This window comes from Aedes albopictus, chromosome 3 (assembly GCF_035046485.1).
Source record: "Aedes albopictus strain Foshan chromosome 3, AalbF5, whole genome shotgun sequence".
Taxonomy (NCBI): Eukaryota; Metazoa; Arthropoda; class Insecta; order Diptera; family Culicidae; genus Aedes; species Aedes albopictus.
The window spans coordinates 225,039,121-225,064,274 of record NC_085138.1 but is presented as its reverse complement, the minus strand read 5'-3'; the positions used below and the strand labels follow the sequence as shown (position 1 = coordinate 225,064,274).

Below are 25,154 nucleotides of genomic sequence, written 5' to 3'. Positions count from 1 at the left end.
GGAGTTTTTGGCTCTAAAACCATGTAATATGGTTATAATTTGTATGGGGAAGGTGCCCGGAGTCCAAAAATGGCAACCTGAATATCTAAGATAACAGTCTAAAATCCAAAATGGCGGCTCCAAATTCAAGATGGCGGCTCCAAATTCAAGATGGCGGCTGTATAACGGAGTTTTAGGCCCTAAAACCATGCAATATTGGTATATTTTGTAAGAGGAAAATGTCTGGAATCCAAAAATGGCGACCTGAATATCCAATATGGGGGTCTAAAATTCAAGATGACGGCCTCAAATTGGAGATGGAGGCTGTTTTATGGAGTTTTAGGCCCTAAAACTATGATATAAGAAAGATATCCGGAGTCCAAAAATGGCGATCTCAATACCCAATATTGTGGTCTAAAATTCAAGATGGCGGCTCCAAATTCAATATGGTGGCTGTTTAATGGCGTTTTAAGCTCTAAATCCATGTCATATGGGTCATATGGGGGCCGGCGGGTTCGATTCCCGTTCCGGTCGGGAAAATTTTCTCGACTCCCTGGGCATAGTGTATCATTGTACTTGCCTCACAATATACAAATTCATGCAATGGCAGGCAAAGGAAGCCCTTCAATTAATAACTGTGGAAATGCTCAAAGAACACTAAGTTGAAGCGAGGCAGGCCAAGTCCCAGTGGGACGTAGAGCCAGAAAGAAGAAGAAGAAGAAGAAGAAGAAGATGTCATATGGGTTTATGTGATACAGACGAATTCTGGACTCCAAAACATGGTGACCAGAATATCCAATATTGGTATATCTGGTATGAAGAAGAAGTGTGGAGTCCGATAAAAAAGACCAGAATATTAAAGATGGCGGACTTAAATCCAAAATTGCGGCTCAAAATTCAAGATAGCGACTTTTTGTTAAGGTGGAATGGAAGAGGTGCATTTTTGAGAGCACCGATCTCGTCATCCACAAACGCCCAAAAACGAAAATGCTTATCAATGTTTATCACGAGTGAGAAAGGCTATTCATTGCCTTTTCAGCTCTGTTTATTGTTTAGATGACGAGATCCGTGCTTTTGGTATTTGCAAGGAAGCCATTGTGATGGCCATCTTTGGATTCGCTCATATATGTCCTTATAAGAGTTTGAGGCTCAAACATCAAAGCTACATAAACGATATGATTTCTGATGCCATGTAATGGATTTTTGTTTAACGTATAAAAGTGCGATATTCATCAACATGTCACTTGAGTTTTGTTGAAATGTTTTTTCGAAGGCACGAGAAAGGTGCCATCACCGCTAGGTGGATTAAATAGGGTTTTTCTTATGAACGGTGGAATTCAGAATTGTGATCGTTTGGATGTTCTTACACTCCACCTTATCACGTTTCTTGTAGATGGGAAAAATTTACTCTTCCTTCCACTTTTCCGGTAGCTGTCTGGTCTTCTAGATTCGGACTATTAGCCGGTGTAGTCAGGTGGCCAACTTTTTAGGGTCCATCTTGACAAACTCAGCTCTAATACCATCCTTACCAGCTGACTTACTGTTCTTGAGCTGCTGGATAGCATCATTACTGTGCTCAACGTGGAATTTGGCTCACTGTTGCTCCCTGCTGTACTGACGCAGTCATTTCTTCCGCTGCTTGGTGTACCATGTCCAAGATCATGTCTGCGCTTGCCACTATGCTTTTTCAGACATTAGCAATCGAATTCCCAGACGAACTTGTTATAAACTCTTAAGTTATTCGACGGGGAACATCAACATTCTGAAATTTCTACGTTCTTCGATAATTGGCTGACATCTTGGCTAATGCTCTGGTTAATCTGAATACATTCCATTGCGAACCAACCAACTTTAGATGCCACGTTATTATATTTCCATGTCTGCGGGTGAAGTTGAACGTCCACTTTGTCACCGCTCAGGACTGTCTGTCGCAACTATTTACTTTCACCCCTGTGTATATATCCCAGCCGTGAAAATGTCAGCAGAAGTTTTCCTCCACCCGCGAATAATCTTGATTACATTTGCCACTCGCTTTTAACGGTGACAGACAGCTTTCACTGTAGTGACGAGGTGGGCGATTCGCTTTTGGCTTGCAAAGTGGGGCACGAGCTTTATTGTTTCCCATTAAAATGTTTAAGTCATGTTGCCACGCCAACAACCTGATTATTGATGAAAGAGATCACGGGGGATGCCAAAGGCGAAAAGTGCTCCCAGAACCATAACGAAATGAATGACTTTAGTTTTCCACGGTTCCGGAACGGTGGAAGAGCAAAACATAATGCCAAAAAAGTGATTGGATCCAAAAATAGGTTGCCGTTTTGGGGAACAATTTGAGCTGGTTCATTATGGTACTGCTCTCTTGGGCAGAGTCATTATCCTTTTCCACGGATTTTTATCGCAGTAGATTGTTATTTGTTTGCAAATCCCCTCAATGATAATCCCTTAAGCTTATTCGATATCAAATATTATGGATATTCCCTTTGCCAACAGAAAAATGCCAGACAAATTCCATTTAGCATGAACTTTGATTCGCAATTTAAGCTTTTAATGTAAAGAACAATAAATTTCCATTAGGATAAGCAGATTTTACATTGCAAAACCATGATGCTCGAATGAACATTTTCATAAAATCAACTTCAACTAGCTCCAGCTACTTGAATCGGAAACCAAATGAAATCTCCACAGTTGGTTGACTGTTTGCACGTTTCCGATACACTACTGTTCTGCATGATTATGCAAATTTAATCAATGTTGTACACATTCAACGAACAAGCCATGATTCCAGCTGTTTCGTTTTATGAAACCCGCCATGGTTTCCAAAAGTGAGCGCTCTCTATTACGCTGTAATTTAGATACCAGTCGTACTCAAAGCCCTATAGTACAGATGCAAGGTAAATGAGGAAGACGCCCACCTCCAACTAACATCTCTTGGGTACGTATACAATGGGAGGATGCTTTTTAGATTTTCAGCAAGGTAACTGACGGTAAGGTTTCCGACTCGAGATACTGGTGCTGGTTTACGGAATGCAGAAGCTATCATTACACACTCAAACTGAATTTGACAGTCAGTGGAAGCATACTCGTGCAGGTACAGATTTCACATTCTTTTCTTATACATATATTGCTTCTGTGCTAGTGGGATAGCTAGTAATGATAAGGATCATGGCTGCTGTAAAATATTTTGAAATGACAGGAACTTTTAGAACGCGTTATCAACAAAAAAAGAGCTCCAAATTATGGTTCACCTGACAAAACTCTCAAGGAAGTATCCCGACGCTCTTCTTCATCAGCTTTATCCTAAGACCATCGATCCGCCAGCATTGCACTGCATTGTCTCGATCGCTTCAGTTCTCAGCGCAGGTCCCTCAATATACTAGATCCTCAACGAATGTTGGCGCCCTCACCGCCTCTCTATACATCAACGACTAGGGTAAAAAATATAATTTGGACATGTATGTAATTTGGACATGCACGGCGATGTATGTCTTGTTCCGGAGAGCTAATAAAAGTAGATACTTTTCAATATCGATTATTGTATCAAACAGACCCTATTCTGATGACTTACGTTGAAAATACGCTTAACAATTAAGAATTTACTTTAAAATTATCGAAAATGTAAATTGTTTTACTAAAACCCTTCAAATGCACAGGTATGCAAGACGACACTTCACAGTCACATACAATATTCACCTCAAAATCGATGAATTAATAACACTAGTTTACAAAATAAAACGAAAGTCGTGAACTTCTGTCAACGACCAACATTTTTAAAGCATAATTTAGCGCTGATTTCGAAACCGTGCTTCAAAAAATTTAAAGTAGAACAGTTTTTGAATTTTAGCTCAATATCGAGTTTTACAACTTTTTAATATATGGAATCTAATAAAATTCAAATATCTTCCGTTTTATTGGACCAATTTTAAATCTTTTTACATAAATTAAAAGCTGAATATAATACCTTTCGATCATCTGAATGCAGGTTTGGCGTCAGATTGATGAAATTCAAGATATTGGCGAGTTTTAGGGACGATCTCCTTAAATTTTAGCCAAATTTCCAAAAATATATGAAGAAATGTATTTTTTTCAATAAGAAAAAAATAATCTAAAAATTCTTTTTCAACGTTTATTTGACATCTTATATGTAGACGAGTTACAGTAAAAAATTCAGCTCAATCAGAGCATTGATTACGGAGAATGAGATGTGTGAAGTGAGTGACGTTTCTTAAAAATAGAACAAAAATCGATTTCTAATCATCAGCCTTGTATGGAAAGTCGAAAAAATTTCCGCTCTACTGTAATTTTTTTCCTTTGCGTTTTTGAACTCAGGGCATGATTCTACACCAAAAACGATCATCAGCTTACCGAGTTCAAAAATGCTGTAAACTAGTGTAATTGTAAGAAATTTAAATGCCTTATTGCAATGAAAAATGTCCAATAAAGCAGCATTAGGCAGCCAATCTCTTAACATTCATCTAGATCGCATAAAATAGGTGGTGTACAAAATATATTACAAGTTTTCTACTGTAAATATATTTTGGTCATCAGACGAATTACATGGCGATGCTGTGCGATTGCATACTTGGAGGCAAGGACCGGTATATTCGCCTCACTCCATTCATATTCACTCCTCTTTGCTGAAGCGAATCGAGAAAGATGCTGCAAACGGATTGTCATGATCAAACATCCAACCCCATCATCAGTGGGAAGCGAAGCGCAAGCTGGTTGACATGGATATTCGTTGCCGATCGTCGCAGTTTTGATCGCAAGTGATAGAATGAATGGCGAATGGTGACGAATGCTGGTAAGCGATCGAAGCGGCTATTATCATAACTAGAAGAGAATTTCTGCATGTAATGCATACATTTTTAGTGTATTGTTGTAGAAATGCTAGATAAACAAAGAAAATAATGAACATTTTTTGAAAACTTCAAAAATTCGTATGTGCAATATCACTCACGAATCGCATCACCGCTCAATCGCTTGCGATGCGAATGTGGACGAATGTTTAAATTGTAAGTGTGGCTTCCCACCGTTCGCCGGAGAATGCTATCGTCGCTGACAAGCATGCACACGAACTAAAGTGACAACCGTTCGCTGCTGATTGTATTCGAATGTGGAAGAGGATGAAAAGTGGAAATCAAGAACCCTGCTTGGAGGCGTATTCTGTGGGTCTGGCGATATTTTATCGATTTTACCAAAAACTGCAAAAGTTATCAAAATAGATGCCTGTTAAGCGGAGAAATTTGATTATTTGCAAGAAAATATTGATTAATTTATGCTATTTCCATGATTTGGCAGTATTCATGGCTGAACATTGAGATAATTGCCCTGTCCAAATTATATCCCTGAAGGTGTCCAAAACATATATTCGGTGTCCAAAATGCAACTCTGACAGGCGATAGGAAATTGTGATTTGCTCACCGTAAAATGCTTTCGTTAAGGTTTTATTATCAGGAACGCAAATTACAATCATGTTATAAGCGTATTAATAACTTTGCAGAAAAATCAATTGCTTTCTAAGGAAGCTAGGGGACGATTTTTCCAACGTTGTCTTCAGCCTGTCCAAAATACTTGAATTACCCTAATGAATGTGCGCAGAAAAAAGTGGTCAACGGAAACGTAGTATTATTACAAGGAACAAATGTTAAATTCAACAGTAAAGCACAAAAAAAAACATATCAAATACAGTCAATTAGATGTGTTGTATCCAAAAGTGCGTGCCTTTTCCTAGACGCCTATTTTGAGCTTTTGCACAACGTCATCTGACACTGATTTAGCAGCATTTCGTTAGTTAACCTAGATTGTAAGGAACAAACGCCGCTATTCGCTTTTTAAGGATTAGTTTCAGCCAGAACCCAATTCATTTCGGTTGGACAGAGTGTAGTGAACTCCAGATCACCGAATCCGCTAAATCAAAACCTTGGAAATTTGGGATTGTTTCAATTCCTGTACTTTCCTATACCAATTCTGGACCAGTTTGCAATAGCTGCAAGTAACAGAACAGTCAGAACAGTCCTGAAAAGTTGTGTGCCCGAAAAAAAATGCAACAGATCTTAAACGTTACTTTATCCTTTAAATTATTAGTCGTGTCAATTCTGAGACCACGCCCACCCATTCCTGTCGTACAAGAATCATTCTTTGATAACTTCAGCAAGATTTTTTGCTTAAAATGTTTAGAAACAGTTCCTATTTGCGACGACGTATGAAACACTAGTCCCACCCCAATTTTACGGTATTCAACATCTTAACAATATAATCGTGCGTCATTTCCATATTTTTGATTGTTTTGTACAAAATTTGTTTGCGCACGTGTTCGTGATTTGTCGCCTTTTCTTCTTTCAAAATTAAAGAGAGTATGGCAAACCATGTGTTTATCGGTGCACAAATGTCTTAGTATTGTGTAAGACTGAATTAGGGCATTTTTGACGAATACTTTTTTCTGTGTACATTCTTTATTGACACCCAATCGCATCGTTTCTTGGGTATTGGCCTCCTCATTTTTTTCTTCTAAACCATGGGGGTATAATCTGCTCAACAGACACCTGAACAGGGAGATCTACGTAGTGTGTGTTGGTGTAGACGAGAGAAGAGTCATATCCAGAGTCACTACTGCACTGTTCCCCTCCTCTTTGTTTGTTTGTTTGTTTGTTCACGTTTATCAGAACGGTTTTCTGAGCATGTAAGTGTAGCCATCGTCTACACTCCAACACGAACTATTTATTACCAGTGACTCTAGCAGGATCTGATACCACAGGTTCGTAAAACGGCTTTCCCATTCCGCGGCCCAAGCATTAAAAATCCCCACTATTACCGTCGGTCATCGCCTTGTCATCACGGTCGTCGTACAGTCCAGCATCTGCGTGAACTGCTCGATTGACCACCGCGAAGGAGCATAATGTTTACCCGTTGTACATTGCCATTTTTCCGGACCCATCTCGGTATAGATCCGCTATGATGGCGATATCTGTCCCCCAGTCAGAAGCTGTCCGACAAAGCAGTTACTGGACTGCGCCACATTGGTTCAGGTTGTAACGTTTTGACGTTTTTATCTTTTTAAGCAAAATAAATCTTCTTTGAGTTTAATTGAATTAGCCATTCAGTATAGATATTTTGCTTAAATTTGTATTAAATTGAAAAACGTTTGACGTTTTTCTCCTTTTAAGTAAAATGCCGTTTTGGATTCGCTTATTTTGGAACAAACGTTTGCTTGACCATGAGATAATTTTAGGTTAGATTCGAAATCATCATTCGTATTGACTTTGCCTGTATGCATTAAGAACTAGATGTAATTTTGTTTTGGTTTGTGTCACGGCTAAGATGCCATAATGACGATGTGAGTGCAGTAATGGCTCCTGAATATATGTATCTCATGTAAACCATCTTGACGAACCTAGGGAGACGCCAAAAAAAGATTATCGCCATTCGAATTCGTTCGTTGGCGCGATAATTGAGATAATAGGGGAATTGTTTAGTGAATGTTATTTAAGGGAAGTTTGACTAAAGCTCGTTCTTATTCGTTCGCTACAAGGCTGGACTGTAGAAGTTATCGCGGTTTTCTAGTTACGACGTTAGTGAAACTTTTAATAGTGATTTTGTGCCCTTCGTCTGCGTACCGAAGGTGAATTTTGTGTGAAATGGTGAATTCGTGTAAATTGTTTAAAACGTTTGTGTTCTTTTTTTTTGAAATTTAGTAAAACTGTACGTGTTTCCGGTCTGCAAGACCGTGGTTTTCGCGATCCTTCTACGTCGATCGTTGGATTTGTACAAAAAAAGGTAATTGTTAGATTTTAGGGAAGTTACTCGACTAAATTTTAATTTGTGCTATTTCGTGTTGGACTTTTCCAGCGCTTAGGCGCTTTTTTTTATTGTACGGGCTGGTTCAGCAAATTCTTTCGTGACAAGCGGAGTCACACTGGGGTTTCCCGTGGCGGTTTCCCGCCACCGTTATTCGTCCTACGAGTCCGGACGGTTTTTTTGAGCTCGGGAGTCCGCTAAGGCCCGCCTTTTAAAAGGTAGTTAAACGGAGGGAGGTGAAGTCGTTAGTCATCGAACGAAGACCTCCGACGGCCGCCAATTACCGTCGTTTACGTCCACCTCACGCTACAACCCCCCCGGTGGACAGAGTACCGAGAGCACGGTCCGCGTGCGTTGTCAAGGGTCGCGCGTAGGACCGGACCCTATCCGAAGGCGAAGGGTTTCATTTCATCGCGCGCGGTAGAGCCCACCGAGGGTGAAGCCGTGCGAAGGGTACGTTGGCCCCGGTCCCTAGGAGAAGGTCAAAACCCGGGTCGCACGACATTCCGTCGTTGCCAGAGCTCTCGAGGATCACCAAATCGGAAGCCTTCCGTCCAGCGACCACCTCCTCCGCAACGATAATTCGGCTATACTTCCCGAGCTCAGTCATCGTGCTGCGTGCCACCATCGCAGCGTCGTCGGTAGTCCAATCTCGTCGCCGCCATTGCTACGAGGAACTTCGGGAGCCACAGTGACCTGCCGTCGTTCGCCGGCAAACCGTCGGAGTCGCCGCTACAGGAAAATCCTGCGCAGGTACGTGGAAACTTTATTCATGGCCATGATTGTTTCCCTTCCCCACCCGTATTTCCGAATATGATCAAGTCCAACCCGAATAGTTCTTAATTTCTGAAGTCAAGTTTTGAGAGTCGAAGTAGGTTAAATAAAATTTGTTTTAAACAGTTTAATAATTTGAATTCACTACTTCACCATTTTTTCTTCCCGTTTGGGGTGAATTGAATCCCTATGCTTCTACTTATCAAGTCCAAGCGGTAAAAGGAGCTAAGTCAGAGTTCCTTCTAGATAAGCGGGTTAAGGAAAAAGGGGAAGTTAATTGGCGTTTCTCTAGTTTGTTGAGTCCCTTTATAAATTTCATTAAAGCCGTTCGCGAGTCCCCTGAGGGAAAGGTCTTTCAATAGTCGGGCAAAGTTAACACGACAGGTGGTCTCTCGATTACCCGAGAGTGGCGCTTAAGCCACCGAGTTTAGAAAAACCTCGCGAAGAATCGGAACGGTTACATTTGGCGCCCAACGTCAAAATTTTATGAAATTTTTCAGCAGTTACTCAGCTAAATTGAATTAAATTGCAGTTTGAATTCGAAATTTAAATTTTTATTTCCGGTTTGAATTTTAGTTCCTTTTGATTTTCTAGGTTAAGTTTTTATTTGAACTGCTTTGATATACATTGAATTTTATAGTGAACTGATTTTGAATTTTATAGTAAACTAATTTTGATTTTTTAGGTTAGGATATCTTTAGTTTTTCTCTAGTGTTTAAGTGTTTTGATTTTGTTAGGTTAGGTCAAATTGAACTTTGTTTGAAACAACGAATTTGAGTTGAATTGGTGTGAATATTATTTGAAATTAAATTGAATTCTTGCATTGAATTTGATTTTTTTTTTAAGTTGAAGTTTTTTTTTCGTTTTTGGACAAGCCTCAAGATGAGTAGTCCGTATATATTGCCAGAAGCCGAACATTTGCTGGCTGACGAGGTGGATTTTGATTTGAGGCTCCGAAAACAGGTAGTCGACCGTAGGGAAACTTTGGAGGATCGGCAAAGGTTTTTGCGCCGGTTGATGAAAGAAGAGAGGAATACGAGAGTTAGGTGTAAGGGAAAACATCTCTTTAAGGATGAAATCAAAACCATTAAAGAGATGGTGAAGTCAATATCTTCCGACTTGAGTAAAATGTTTGACCATGGATTGATTTCAAGACTTCGTCATTATCTAATTCGTGCAAATAGTGCAATCGTTGAGACTGAGGAAGAGGCGGTTAAACAGATTGAAGTTTGTAGGAAGATAGAGGAAATTTTGAGATCGTTTGAGCAGAAGATTTTCATGGAATCGGAGGAAGGAATCAAAGATCCGACCATCCAGGAGAAGGATCCAAAAGGATCCAGTTCGAGTAGAATAGACAACACTACCGATCAAGACGAAGCTGATAAGAAAAGGAAGGAGGAGGATAGAGCGATCGAGAAGCAAAAGGAGTTAGAAAAAGAATGGAAAGAGTTTTTACTATGGAAACAAGAGAAGCTTCAAAGGAAAACCATAGTAAAAAGTGACAGGGAAAAGAGCGATGAGGAACGGCCACCGGAGAGTTTTAAGAGCCGCAAATCTCGTTCAAGGAGTAGAGAGTCTAGGAGCAGTAGTGGCAGCCGGTCGCCGGAGTGCAGTAAGAACCGAAAACCACTTAAAGAATTTGAAAAGGTAGGAAATAGGAGCAAGAGTGACAGACGACCGCCGGAGAGCAACAAGAGTCGGAAATCACTAAGAAGCGTCAGTAGAGAAAGAGAGGACAGTTGCGACAGAAAGAGAATAAGCAAAGAGAAAGTTAGGCGTCGTAATCGGTACAGTTCAGAGAGCAGCGCGGAAAGACCTAGAAAAGGAAAGTCAAGAGAAAGGACAAGGAAGTATGCTCAAAGTGATTCAGAAGAAGATAGGGATGCGAGCAGGTCTAGAAAATCAGGTAGGTCGGAGGTTAGTAGAAGCGATCGTCATAGGAAAAACCGTGGGCGATCGCAATCGTCTAGTGAATCGGAGTATAGCCAGAAGCAGTATAGGAAGTCGAGAGTAGAAAATTGGGATTTAAATTTCTCAGGCGACAGTAGGTCAATCCAGGTTGAGGATTTCCTTAACAGGATTCAGAAGTTAGCGCGACATGAAGGAGTATCGAGGAAGGAACTGTTAATGAATATTCACCGCAGGTTGAAAGGAGAAGCTTATGACTGGTGGTTTACGAGGGAAGAACACCTCACCAGTTGGAAAAGATTTGAGAGTGAAATCCGTTTCAGATATGGCAATCCAAATAGGGATCGAGGAATTAGAGCTCAGATTAGAGAATTTAAACAACGGAAGGGTGAGACCTTCATTTTATTTATTTATTTATTTGACGTCAATCATTCGTAGACCGTTAGTTACATAAGTAAGCTTAGTTGTACATTTTATATTGCACTATTCCACTTAACAATATTTATTAAGTTCCTTGGTTTTGAGTATCATAAAAGTATTTTTTCAATTTTGTCCGCGTCATGGTAAGATCAATCCTTTCACAATGTTGATTATAAGTGGACATCATCTGATTTAGTGGACCGAATTTAGCGTAATTACTACGGTGAAAATCTACAGCAAATAAGTTTCTACTACGCAGTTGGCGAGTTGGAGCATATAAATTTAATTTTGACAATATACTAGACGAATCAATGCGTTGAGTGGCAACATCATTGATAAACGACACCATCGCACACTCTCGGCGCCTTTTCAATGTTTGGAGATTAATTAACAAGCAACGTGATTCATACGATGGCAGAGGCATTACAGACCAACCTAAGTTACGTAATGCATATAGTAAAAACTGACGTTGAATTGACTCTATACGTTCTTCATATTTTTTAGTATAAGGCGACCAAACAACACAACAGTATTCTAAAATTGAACGTACATAAGAAACATAAAGTGTTTTGAGTGTATAAGGATCTTGAAAATGATAGCTAAAACGTTTTATAAAATTAAGCATGTTGCCTGCTCTATGAGTAATTGCATTATAATGATCCACAAATGTTAGTTTGGAATCTAAAACAATCCCTAGATCTTTTATTTTCTCACAACGTGTAACATATTCGCTTCCTAATACTACTTGAAAACTTGGTGTGTTTTGTTTCCTTCTGTAACTTATAATATTACATTTTTTTACATTAAGCTCCAATAAACTTTTGCAGCACCACGTATGAAAAACTTTTATTTCATTCTGAAAGACTATGTAGTCATCGTCATTATTGATCTCCAAGAATAGCTTCATATCATCAGCGTATATAAGAATCCTCAATTTATTTAAAACAAAAGAAATGCCATTAACATATAAAATAAAAAGAAGGGGACCTAAATGTGAGCCTTGGGGTGTAACAGTATTGCGAGCAATAACCTGTGCGCTCGCGCATAAGCACGAAACGAACGTTTCATATTTGCGGTCCAATTTAAAAGCGATAGCTTCACTAACGCTAAATTAGCCAGGACACATCTAGAGCGACCGGTGAGCAATCGCCGTGTATAACAGTTATACTGATAGGTTTATTTACATCTTATCATTACATTTGCCAACTGATGAGCCTTATCAGTTAAATTTGACATCTCAGTCCACCTCTAGCGAGGTTTCTTAGAAAGTTAAATAGAACAACCAGACCTCTTTGAACTTTGGTCGTCGTAGAAGAAAGTTGAGTTTTAAAGTTTATCCCAAATCGAATCAGTGAAATTAAAAGCCACAAGGGGCTGTGTGAGCAATCATAAAAAGGTAGGAAGTTATAGATATTGGTGTGTGGCATTTGATTAACTTGGTGATATTTAGGCAGTTCTACCTGAAGTCGGATGCCTCCAGAGATACGGCAGTAGTGGCAGGTTTTGAAGGCACCAGCAGCATACCGGCGAATTCTCGCCGCTATCAGTGCAACAGTGTGCTCGCCGCTATCAGTGCAACAGTGTGCTCGCCGCTTTCAGTGCAACAGTGTTCGTTCCGAACAAATCGGGTGTGAAAGGCCACGACGGAAGAAACCTCAACTGCAAACGACGGTTGGCTTTTCATCGCTATCCCCGCGTCGGCAAAAGCCGATCCTCCATTACGGACCACCGTCCGGCATCGGGTTCAGATCGTCAGTTGGTTAACGAAGCGGACCTTCCTCCGCGATAATCCTGCCGGCTTGTGGATCGTTCAAAATCCGCCACAGGAACCACGTTCCGCCGCCGGAAATCCACTGGCATAGTGACCACGCCGAATCGTAATACCGGAAATTCCCGTTTCTGGAGATTAACTCCAGCGTCGCCGCCCCGCCAAGCCACGGCGTGACCCAGCTGGCAATCAGCCGGCCACGTGCCCTTGCCAAGTTCTCCGGTGATCCCACGTGTCATAGCCAAGTCCTTCGGTAATCGTCCGATCGTCGCCGCTCCGCCAAGTCACGGCTTTACCCAGCTGGCAATCAGCCGGCCACGTGCCCTAGTCAAGTTCTCCAGTGAGCCCACGTGCCCTAGCCAAGTTCGCCGGTGACCGTCCAAGCGTCGCCGCTCCGCCAAGCCAACAAGTGAACCAGCCGGAAGATCCGGCAGTGCCACGCCACCTAGTCGACGTCGTCAACCCATCAAGTAAGCCACACCACCGTCCTACCGCCGGCAATCCGCTGGCCGCCTTGCACCGTCGAGCCACCCGGAAGGAGATCTGGGCCCGGTGTACGGCATCGATACCCTGCTGCCATCATCGCTCCAACCGTCACTTCGTGAGTCACGTGAGTCATACCCAATCTAGAATATAGTAGCCAACAGGTTAGATCTTTTGTAATAATACACTCCCTTTTAAGTGCGCGCACAATAGTTTAGGGCTAGAGAAGATCGTAGAATCGTTGAATATAAATACTCAATTTTGCCCACATCACTAGTGTTCTTTTGTAAACGAAATCCAAATTTCTTAGCATGGTTGTTTCTTTGGTTCCGTTTCGTTAGTTTTTGGTTGAGTGGATCGTCCCCAAAACCCGCCCTGAGTGAGCTAATCGGGCAGTTTTACAAAACACGCGGTTCCGCATCACACCGGTAAAGTGTGTTGGCGCATAAGTGGGACTTGTACCACTTCAACGGGATTGGGTAATCGGTCGCAACTGAAGGGTAGTTGTGCTAAGTGTGGACCTCGTTTGTCTCGTTTGCGATAAAACGCTAGCGCACTACAAAAGTTGCCCCAAACTGTGACAGTAACCCTCGGTCGAGGCAAAATTCTGGTTAGCATTTTTGTATCGTATCGTAGCGGCCAAAAACTGAGGTTTATCCTGTTACATATTGGCGCCCAACTTAAAAGCTCATCTACGATTCACTTTTTTTTGAATTACAGTACCTTTATCGGATTAATTACTAGCGAATTTTTAGGATATTTCTTTTTATTTTTATTTTCGATCTCTCTATAAAATTTTCTTTTGCGCACTTTTTCTAGATTAAAATTCAAAATAGTTTTTTGTTTCCAAAATGATACAAATGTACGATTATCACGCGGACGATCTTGACGAACACGAAGTTGATTACGAACTCGCGATCCGTGGTGGCCATACAGATGGCTCTATCGAAGTTAAACGTCGCGATTTACGGTCGTTTTTGAAAGAAGACAGAAAAAATCCTCGCATTTACAACTCGAATGTTCCACTTGAAGATGAAATTCCGTACATACTGCAAACGATTACGGCGATTAGTTCAGAACTACAGCGGCAGGTCACTAACAGATTACGTTCAAAGTTAATCAGTTTAGGCAACCGGATCAACAGGGCCCCAACTAATGACAACAAATCAAAACAGGTATTTTTGGAAAAAGTGAGATTGCTATTGGATACTTACTTCACAGGAGGCATAGCAGAAGGCATAACAGCATCAAATCAAACCACAGTACCACTAAACGAGAATTTACGTAGACAAACTTTGCCATTGAACCCAACAGCTCAAGAATTTCAACTCAACCCAATGCTAAGTTTCGACCCACCCATGCCACAAACAACACCCAACATCTCTTTCGCACCACCTCACGTTACGTCTTCACCTGGGAATCAAATCCCTGGAATACGACGCAATGATCTGGTAGCTGCTGCCAATGCGATAGATTTGAATGAACAAATCGAAAACGAAATGGGAAGAACAAGGGGAGCGACCCGGAAATCTCCAACATTGAATAATCCACCAGCGCAAGCCGAGGATGCAAATTATCAGAATCAGTTATCCGGTCTATTTACGGGTGAACTGAAAGATTTTATCAGGAGTGCGATAAGTGATGCGTTGAAAAATTACATCAACGATTGGGCTAGCCTTCCCACTCCAAATATTTCTTCCGTGTTACCAAACCCTACCCATAATGTCGCTACAAACACTTCTCACACGAATTACTCCCAAACTATGCATACAGAGCAGGTTCGTAACGTGAATGATAGGGTTACACCAAGACTGCCTAATGTTTCAGTACACACACCAACACCACCACCGCCGCCTAATTACCACAATAATCTGCGTATTAAGATAGAAAAATGGCAAATTTTCTTCAGTGGGGAAGTAGGGCCAAGATCGCTGTCGGTTGCAGAATTCATAAGACAAGTTACGATCTTAGCAAAGGCAAACCGTGTAAGCGAAGATGAGCTGTTGCAACAGGCTTACATCTTCTTTACAGGCGAAGCTCGCAAATGGTATTTAACATACTGGGAGAAGTTTACTACATGGGGTCATTTAGTACACTATCTCACAATGAGTTTCGAGAATCCCAATAAAGACAAAGCTATTGAGGACGAAATGCGGGAGAGGAAACAACGCCCGAATGAACGCTTCAGTGCATATTTGGCGGACATGGAACGTCTTTCACAAAGTTTGACGCAAAGAATGAATGAGCGACAAAAATTGAAACTGATTTTTGAAAACACGAAATTGTCTTACAGAAGACGCCTAGCATTGGTGCAAATCAATTCAATTAATGATTTGGCAGATTATTGCTACCAGTTTGACTCTTTGGAACCAAGCTTGTTCTTAACCACAGCTACAAGAGGACACGTCCAAAACGTAAACCAAATCGATTTGGACGACTTTGAAAATTTAAACCTAAATGATGAGGAGGGTGAAGAAATTAATGCTCTCTACGGTTCCAAAGCTTTTCGAAGCAAAAATTTAAAAAGAGATACAGTACGTAACAGTACGGTACCTCAGCAGGTGATCTCAAATCCCACTTCCGAAGACACGAGTATTTTGATCAATTGCTGGAACTGCAGGAAATCAGGTCACGTCGCACGTTATTGCCCAGAACAGAAACGGATTTATTGTTATGCATGTGGGGAACCTAACGTTACTAAGAGTAACTGTCCAAACCAACACGGCCAAGAAGCAAATGAAAAAAACTAAGTTTAGAAGAAGTCAGCAGGGATTCTCCTTCTTCTGAACAAAATGCACCCGAAATCCCACGAGATTCGAATTATGATTATTTCAACCAAGTTTTTATAATAAACCTTAACTTGGTTACATGTCCTCATATCACCGTTCAAATTTTGGGCACCAAACTAGTTGGACTGTTAGATTCAGGTGCGAGCATTTCAGTAATCAGCTCTCTCGACCTAATTAAACGCTGGAATCTTAAAATACAAAATCTAAATTTGAGAGTTTACACGGCGAACGGCGAAAATCTTAAATGTTATGGTTTCGTTAACATACCATATACATTTGATGGCAAAACCATAGTTGTTCCGACAGTGGTGATACCAGAGATAGCGAAAGACCTAATTTGTGGTTACGATTTCTGGAAGGCTTTTGACATACGTCCCACCATACGTCAAGGGATTGATGTAACATCACCAAACACAGCCACAAAAATCCAGGACAATTCGATTAACTCTATCTGCATCACTCCAAACTTAGTTTTCTGTTTAACATCAGATAAAAGCAAACCAGCAGCTGAGTCAGATCCAGGAATAGACGAAAGCTTGAACATACCCTTTCTGGAAGAACCAGATTCTAGTGAAATCACTCCAGAGTCGATACAGACGGAACATGATTTGACGCGTGCTGAAAAGCAAAGGTTAGTTAAAGTCATTCAACAATTTCCGAGATCATATGATGGACAAATAGGTAGAACTACCTTAATTCAACACTCTATCGAATTGATCCCAGAGGCAAAACCAAAGAAAATGCCGACTTATAAATATTCGCCGAAAATTGAGCAAGAAGTAGACAAGGAAATAGCACGGTTATTAAAAATGGATGCAATCGAAGAATGCACAAGTGACTTTGTCAACCCGCTACTTCCGGTAAAAAAGCCTAATGGTAGTTGGCGGTTATGCCTTGATGCCAGACGCCTCAACCAGATTACCAAACGTGATGAATATCCGTTTCCAAATATGGTAAACATATTGGAACGTCTTGAGCACTCTAAGTATTTCACGATAATTGATTTGAAAGACGCTTATCATCAGGTCATACTGGACAATAATTGCCGTGATTACACAGCTTTTAGGACTAATAAAGGTTTATATAGGTACAAAACCATGCCATTTGGTCTTTTGAACAGTGGCGCTACTCTCTGTAGACTCATGAACAAAGTCTTGAAATTTGATTTGCAACCCAGGGTATTTGTTTACCTTGACGATGTGATCATTACGTCTCAAACGCTGGAAGAACATTTTAGGTTATTAGAAATTGTTGCTAATAGACTTAGAGCTGCGAATTTAACGATTAGTATCGAAAAATCGAAATTTTGCCAAAAATCTGTTCGCTATCTTGGGTATATTTTAAGTGAAGCGGGCATCTCAACCGATAGTTCGAAAATAGAGGCAATTTTAAACTATCAAATTCCGAAAAACGTGAAAGACATTAGAAGATTGCTAGGTTTAGCTGGCTTTTACCAGCGCTTTATTGATGGATATAGCGAAATCGTCACGCCTATATCTGATTTGCTCAAAAAGAGTAAATCTAAATTTACTTGGACAAAAACAGCAGATGAAGCCTTTCTTCGACTAAAATCAGCTATGACGTCACCCCCCATCTTGGCGAACCCGGATTTTTCGATACCCTTTGAAATCGAAACAGACAGCTCTGATGTTGCCATCGGAGCCGTCTTGACCCAACATATAAACGGGGAACGTAGGTGCATAGCGTACTTTTCGAAAAAACTTTCGTCCACGCAAAGGAAATACAGCGCAACTGAGCGCGAATGTTTAGCTATGCTAATGTCCATTGAGCATTTTAGACATTTCGTGGATGGGACGAGGTTCACGATTGTAACAGATGCAATGAGCCTCACCTTCCTTAAATCAATGTCAATCAATAGCAAAAGTCCCCGAATAGCAAGATGGGCAATGAAAGTCCAAGGCTACGACATTGATTTTGTCTATAAGAAAGGAAAGGAAAACATCAGTGCCGATGCCCTGTCAAGATCAATTGAAGCAATTCAAACACAAAAACAAATTGATACACCTTACGAAACACTTAAAAATCAGATTTCCCAGTTTCCCGAAAAATACAAAGACTTTAAAGTTAATAACGGAAATATTTACAAATTCGTAGCTAATGCAGCAAAGATTGATGACCCAACTTTCCGTTGGAAATATGTACCGCGAAGTTTCGAAAAAACGGGATACATACAGAAAATTCATAACACAGCCCATCTCGGGTTTGAAAAAACTCTTCAAGCCATCGCTGAGCGATTTTACTGGCCCAGGATGAGCGCCGATACCCTTCGCTATTGCAAGTCGTGCCTTACCTGCCGACAGTCTAAAACGGACAATGTCCGACCCAATCCCCCATGCGGAAAGCCAAAAATGTGTGATAGACCCTGGGAGATGATTTCGGTCGATTTTCTCGGACCGTATACTCGATCCCGTTCAGGAAATTCATGGGTATTGGTTGTAACGGATTACTTTTCGAAGTTTACTATGCTTCAAGTAATGCGTCAAGCCAAAACAACGGCAGTCATTACTTTCCTAGAAAACAACGTATTTCTACTATTTGGTGTACCGGCTGTAGTAATATCGGACAACGGCCCACAATTCAAAGCCAAAGAATTTGAAAAGTTTTTGGAAAAGTACAACGTCCAACATTGGAGTTTGGCAGCTTATCATCCAGCACCAAACCCAACAGAGAGGGCTAACCGCGTAATTACGGCCGCTATTCGAGCCTCACTTATGAAAACATCACAAAAAGATTGGGACAAAGGTGTTCAACACATCGCATGTGCGATCAGAAATAGCGTACATGACTCCACTGGGTATTCACCATATTTCACAAATTTCGGAAGGAACATGATCAGTTCCGGTGAAGAATATTCCAGATTACGAGAGGCAAACACGGACTTAAACCAATTCGACCCATCAAAAATGTCAAACGACATAAAACAACTCCATGAAGCTGTCAAAATAAACCTTAAACGTGCATATAACAAGTACTCCACCAACTACAATACACGTGCAAATAATAACATTTCATTCACTGAAGGGGAAGTGGTTTTGAAAAAAAACTTTTGCCTTTCAAATAAAGCTAATGATTTTACTGCCAAACTAGCTCCGCGCTATAGCGAAGCGGTTATAACAAAAAGGGTAGGAACGTGCTGCTATGAGCTTAAAGATGTAAACTCGAGTAAAATCCTCGGCGTATTTCACGCTTCGAAATTAAAGAAACGAACAGCAAAATAAAGTTGATGCGTATTCAAAACAAACCACTTACGCACCCAAAGTTCTATTTTTAAAGATTTGTTTATGTCCCAACACAATCAAACACTGGTTGTAAGATTTTACAGCTATGTATGCCTCATATTTTGAGAGCGAACAATAACAGAAAACTGGTCTAAAAACCTCTTGTAAGTAGGGTCGAGTCGTAGGGAAACAAATCACTAATATCAACACACCTCCTCACCTGAATGTAGAGAATCCTCCATACAAATCCCTTTGCGGTCGTTGAACCAGCTATGTACGCCGATGCTCCGCAGTAGGCCAACGAAATACATAAAACACCATTCCGATCCGATGAGTTGAAGACAGCATTAGAATCACACACATAGACAGGTTCTTCCTCATCTCGGTGGGCGACGTTACTCCTGTACATATTGATGTAGATACTGTAGATAGCACTTAGTAAATAAACCACACACACATAGCCAGCTTTTGTTGCGTTGGATATGATTCCGTGCCGTCAGCCATTTTCAATTTTAAATTTTTCGTGCCGACAAATTTTCACTTTTCAATTTCGTTTCCAACAACCTTTTTCAACACACAGTATCACCAATAGCTAGATTTTTCTTTTCCCCGATTTCAATTTCTCACTTTTTCCCAAAATACCAGCTCCGATCCCGTTTTGCAATATTTTTCTTCCACCACTTAGTTCACTCGCGCACAGTCCATTTTGAATCGCGACGACGACTGCTCGTCGGTCGCCGTTGTTTTGGTTCGTCACAGTTGGTAGAGACACTCAGTAACCCCGTCAGAAAGTGAGTCGTTTGCGTTCACTACAGTAGAGGCTACTTTTGTGGGTACACTTAGTAATAGGATTTTGAAGTCGAGTAAAGTTAATTTGGTAATTACATTTAAAGATGAGGTTAATAATTGACGTCTCGTTGAGTTTATAGCATAAATATTAAATTAAGTAAAACTTTAGCCAATTTATAAAGTAATAGCCAAGTAGGGTAAACTGTACATATGCTAGGTCTAGTTTGAATATTCGTTTTTTTTCCTATTTTCTTGCCATATTTCTAATACCGCCTACCGGCAATGTAAATATAGCAGTACGTAGAATGAACTTGTGAGGTTGTGACCGGCAGTTTCCGTTCATCCCTTCTCGCGAGCGGTCGCTTGTGGTTTCGTATCGTCAGTTCAGTTTCGTCGCGTAATCGATTCTAGTAATGTTGCAGCGGAAATTCTGCTTGCAACTTCGCGGGTTCAAAGATGAGTCGAGGAGTGGAAAAACCACAAAATATCCAAACATGTTTGGAGATCTATCGTTCCGTATCGTCCCGTATTAAAGTTAATCCTCGCGCGTGCCCAAATCTTTTTGGGGTAAAAAAAAATTAGTGAATTTTTGGTCGGCCATCTTTGATTAGGCTGAAAATCTTACCACTGATACGTTCAGTTGGATTGTTATAGTGTGCGTTATATACAAAATATTTTGCGAAGAATAGAGAGAGCGAAAGAGAAAAGGTAAATAAAAATCAAGTAGTGTAAAAGAAATTTAAGTGGTATACAAGATCCGATGAGTTGTTATGGTAGTGGATAAAAACAGTACAATCTAACGATAATTGTGTAAGTGAATACGATGATGAATGTTAAAGAGCGTCTTTTCAATTGTTTACCTGGGCAATGTAATACGATGAGATACAAATGCACAAATTTTTGAAAATTTTAATAAAATTCATGGAATTTGAATTTTATTAAAATTTTCTAAGCCAAGAAAAGGGGTGATATGTAACAGTATTGCGAGCAATAACCTGTGCGCTCGCGCATAAGCACGAAACGAACGTTTCATATTTGCGGTCCAATTTAAAAGCGATAGCTTCACTAACGCTAAATTAGCCAGGACACATCTAGAGCGACCGGTGAGCAATCGCCGTGTATAACAGTTATACTGATAGGTTTATTTACATCTTATCATTACATTTGCCAACTGATGAGCCTTATCAGTTAAATTTGACATCTCAGTCCACCTCTAGCGAGGTTTCTTAGAAAGTTAAATAGAACAACCAGACCTCTTTGAACTTTGGTCGTCGTAGAAGAAAGTTGAGTTTTAAAGTTTATCCCAAATCGAATCAGTGAAATTAAAAGCCACAAGGGGCTGTGTGAGCAATCATAAAAAGGTAGGAAGTTATAGATATTGGTGTGTGGCATTTGATTAACTTGGTGATATTTAGGCAGTTCTACCTGAAGTCGGATGCCTCCAGAGATACGGCAGTAGTGGCAGGTTTTGAAGGCACCAGCAGCATACCGGCGAATTCTCGCCGCTATCAGTGCAACAGTGTGCTCGCCGCTATCAGTGCAACAGTGTGCTCGCCGCTTTCAGTGCAACAGTGGGCGAATCGTTCCGAACAAATCGGGTGTGAAAGGCCACGACGGAAGAAACCTCAACTGCAAACGACGGTTGGCTTTTCATCGCTATCCCCGCGTCGGCAAAAGCCGATCCTCCATTACGGACCACCGTCCGGCATCGGGTTCAGATCGTCAGTTGGTTAACGAAGCGGACCTTCCTCCGCGATAATCCTGCCGGCTTGTGGATCGTTCAAAATCCGCCACAGGAACCACGTTCCGCCGCCGGGAATCCACTGGCATAGTGACCACGCCGAATCGTAATACCGGAAATTCCCGTTTCTGGAGATTAACTCCAGCGTCGCCGCCCCGCCAAGCCACGGCGTGACCCAGCTGGCAATCAGCCGGCCACGTGCCCTTGCCAAGTTCTCCGGTGATCCCACGTGTCATAGCCAAGTCCTTCGGTAATCGTCCGATCGTCGCCGCTCCGCCAAGTCACGGCTTTACCCAGCTGGCAATCAGCCGGCCACGTGCCCTAGTCAAGTTCTCCAGTGAGCCCACGTGCCCTAGCCAAGTTCGCCGGTGACCGTCCAAGCGTCGCCGCTCCGCCAAGCCAACAAGTGAACCAGCCGGAAGATCCGGCAGTGCCACGCCACCTAGTCGACGTCGTCAACCCATCAAGTAAGCCACACCACCGTCCTACCGCCGGCAATCCGCTGGCCGCCTTGCACCGTCGAGCCACCCGGAAGGAGATCTGGGTCCGGTGTACGGCATCGATACCCTGCTGCCATCATCGCTCCAACCGTCACTTCGTGAGTCACGTGAGTCATACCCAATCTAGAATATAGTAGCCAACAGGTTAGATCTTTTGTAATAATACACTCCCTTTTAAGTGCGCGCACAATAGTTTAGGGCTAGAGAAGATCGTAGAATCGTTGAATATAAATACTCAATTTTGCCCACATCACTAGTGTTCTTTTGTAAACGAAATCCAAATTTCTTAGCATGGTTGTTTCTTTGGTTCCGTTTCGTTAGTTTTTGGTTGAGTGGATCGTCCCCAAAACCCGCCCTGAGTGAGCTAATCGGGCAGTTTTACAAAACACGCGGTTCCGCATCACACCGGTAAAGTGTGTTGGCGCATAAGTGGGACTTGTACCACTTCAACGGGATTGGGTAATCGGTCGCAACTGAAGGGTAGTTGTGCTAAGTGTGGACCTCGTTTGTCTCGTTTGCGATAAAACGCTAGCGCACTACAAAAGTTGCCCCAAACTGTGACAGTAACCCTCGGTCGAGGCAAAATTCTGGTTAGCATTTTTGTATCGTATCGTAGCGGCCAAAAACTGAGGTTTATCCTGTTACAGGGGTACTCCCGAAGTAACCTTAATTGGATTAGATTTTTGCTCTTTGAATTTTACTATTTGCTGACGATCAGTTAAATATGATTTAATCCAGGTAAGGAGACTTATTTCAATTCCCATTTTTTCAAGCTTGTGAATCAACATAGGAATGTCAAGTTTATCGAAGGCTTTACTAAAGTCAGTGTAGAGTGCCTCAACATGATTACCGTTATCCATTACATTCAATGAGTAATTTACAAATTCCAAAAGGTTGGTAGTAGTTGAACGGCCTTTAAAAAAGCCGTGTTGAGCGTTTGTTATCCGATTTTTTATTTGGCCAAACATAGTTTTATTAATGATTGATTCGAAAAGTTTTGGAATACATGAAATAATTGCAATGCCACGATAGTTGCGGACATCAGCTTTTTTGCCTGACTTATAAATTGGTATTAGGAAGGATTTTTTCCATTCCCTAGGAAAAACACCAGAATCGAGTGACATATTAAATAACCAAAATAAAGGAGTAGTGAGCTCGATTGCTAAATTTTTCATAAATAATGGTGGAATTCCATCTGGTCCTGGCCCTTTATTGCCGTCTAAATTCTTAAGACCTAGCAAAATGTCTTGAACATTAATATGGCTAACACCAACATCTCTCGAAAATTCAGGAAAATGTGAAAAATACGCGAAATCACGATCATTGTCTGAGAAATTCGAATACGTTTCTTGGAAAAAAGTTGCAAAAAGATTGCAAATTTCTTTAGAATTATTTCCTTCTTTTTCATCTAATGTCATTTTTGATGGAAAGCTACATGATTTTAGTTTAGTCTTCACGTAATTGAAGAAGTTCTTAGGACATGATTTTATTTCATTTTCTGTTTTTAGATTGTACTCAGTAAAGGCTGTAGAAATAGCAACATTAAGTTGATCACATATATCCAAATATTTCACCAAATTGGCATGATTTTCATTAATTCTGTAAGCTTTATGTGCTTTTTGCTTACGATTTTTAAGATTAATGATTTGCCTGTTAAACCAAATGGGGTTCTTCGAATCGAAACTTCTACGTTTCCTAATAACCGGGATTTCTTCCTGAATAATTTCCCGTAACAACTTATAAAAAACTTCAACAGCAGTTTCAATATTCTGTTGATTTTTCAAGACAGTTTGCCAATTTGCCCTATTTAGTTTTTGTCTGATATTAGAATAATTTGCTCTGCTGTAATCGAAAACATTTTCGTAAACACTTTCATCGGGAAAGTGATTTTTATGCAAAAACACAGAAAACTCGATTGCTGTATGAAAAGCCTCGTTTTTCCACAAAGGCACTAACGACTCATTTACGCAAAAGCCTTCATAAATGTTTGTCAATAAAAAATCTAGATAACAATTTCGCCTGTTTTTAACATGATTGATTTGATTAAGACCTAGGCATGCAAACTTCTCAAAAATGAATTGTAATGTTTCATTCTCCCCTATGACTGGTAAAAGGATACTCTCATTTTCGAAATCTGGAATGAAATCGACACTGTTCTGATTAAAATCACCGTAAAGGTGTACTTTGTATTCGGGAGGTAGTTTAGATAGGATTTCTTCCGCTGCATGGAAGAATACTTCGTATGTAGATTTACAAGCTTGATCTGGGGGAAAGTAAACTGTTGCAAAAATATGAATATCACCGTTAAAATTCGCTTTAACCCACACATGTTCGAATTCTCTGAATTTGGGTGAGATAATGATTTCGGAATTAAAATTGGAGGAGATAGCAACGAGTACTCCTCCACCCGATTTTTTCTGTGTCAAGTTTAAATCACGATCACTACGGAAAACATTATAGTTACTACCAAAAATTTCTTCACTTTTAACGCTGTCATTCCAACTTGTTTCGGTTCCTAAAATAACCGAAAATGAGGAGCTTAAAATATTTTTATGAATTTCGCTCATTTTTGATGCGCTTTTCATGCGATTAAAATTTTGACAATAAATTAAGATTTCTGTAACTGAAGAAATTAATGGTAATATGCTATTCACGTTTGAACTTGACGGTGAATTGTCATAATTAAAACTAATTACCTCTCTTTGCTGAAGAGAAGTGCTCAAGTCCAGTTCAGCTTCACCGAGTTCTAGTGTAGGATCGTTGTCAACCTTCGAAGGTTCCGTCAGTTCCATTGAAAACACGAATGGCTGCATGCCCCGCATGCTTCGCAGGTTGCAGCTGACGAAGTTCTTGGTGCCATCCGGCTCGGGGGAGGTACTGCAACGGGACGCTGATGTGCTTCATTCGATGGATATGGGTTTAAAATTTCTCCTCGTTTAAACTGGATTGTCGGTCGATAGCTCGTTGGCG

General features: G+C 40.8%; 1 protein-coding gene and 1 long non-coding RNA gene across 2 annotated transcripts in view; both read left to right on the top strand.

Moving 5' to 3' along the window:
* Positions 1-25,154, top strand: part of LOC134291447 (potassium channel subfamily K member 10-like) — a 370,248-nt gene that overhangs the window by 126,005 nt on the left and 219,089 nt on the right. The gene's annotated exons all lie outside the window — the stretch shown is intronic.
* On the top strand, positions 7,008-8,253 carry LOC134289660 (uncharacterized). The gene is made up of 2 exons (XR_009998599.1): positions 7,008-7,597; positions 7,671-8,253. It is a non-coding gene; the product is annotated as an uncharacterized LOC134289660 (long non-coding RNA).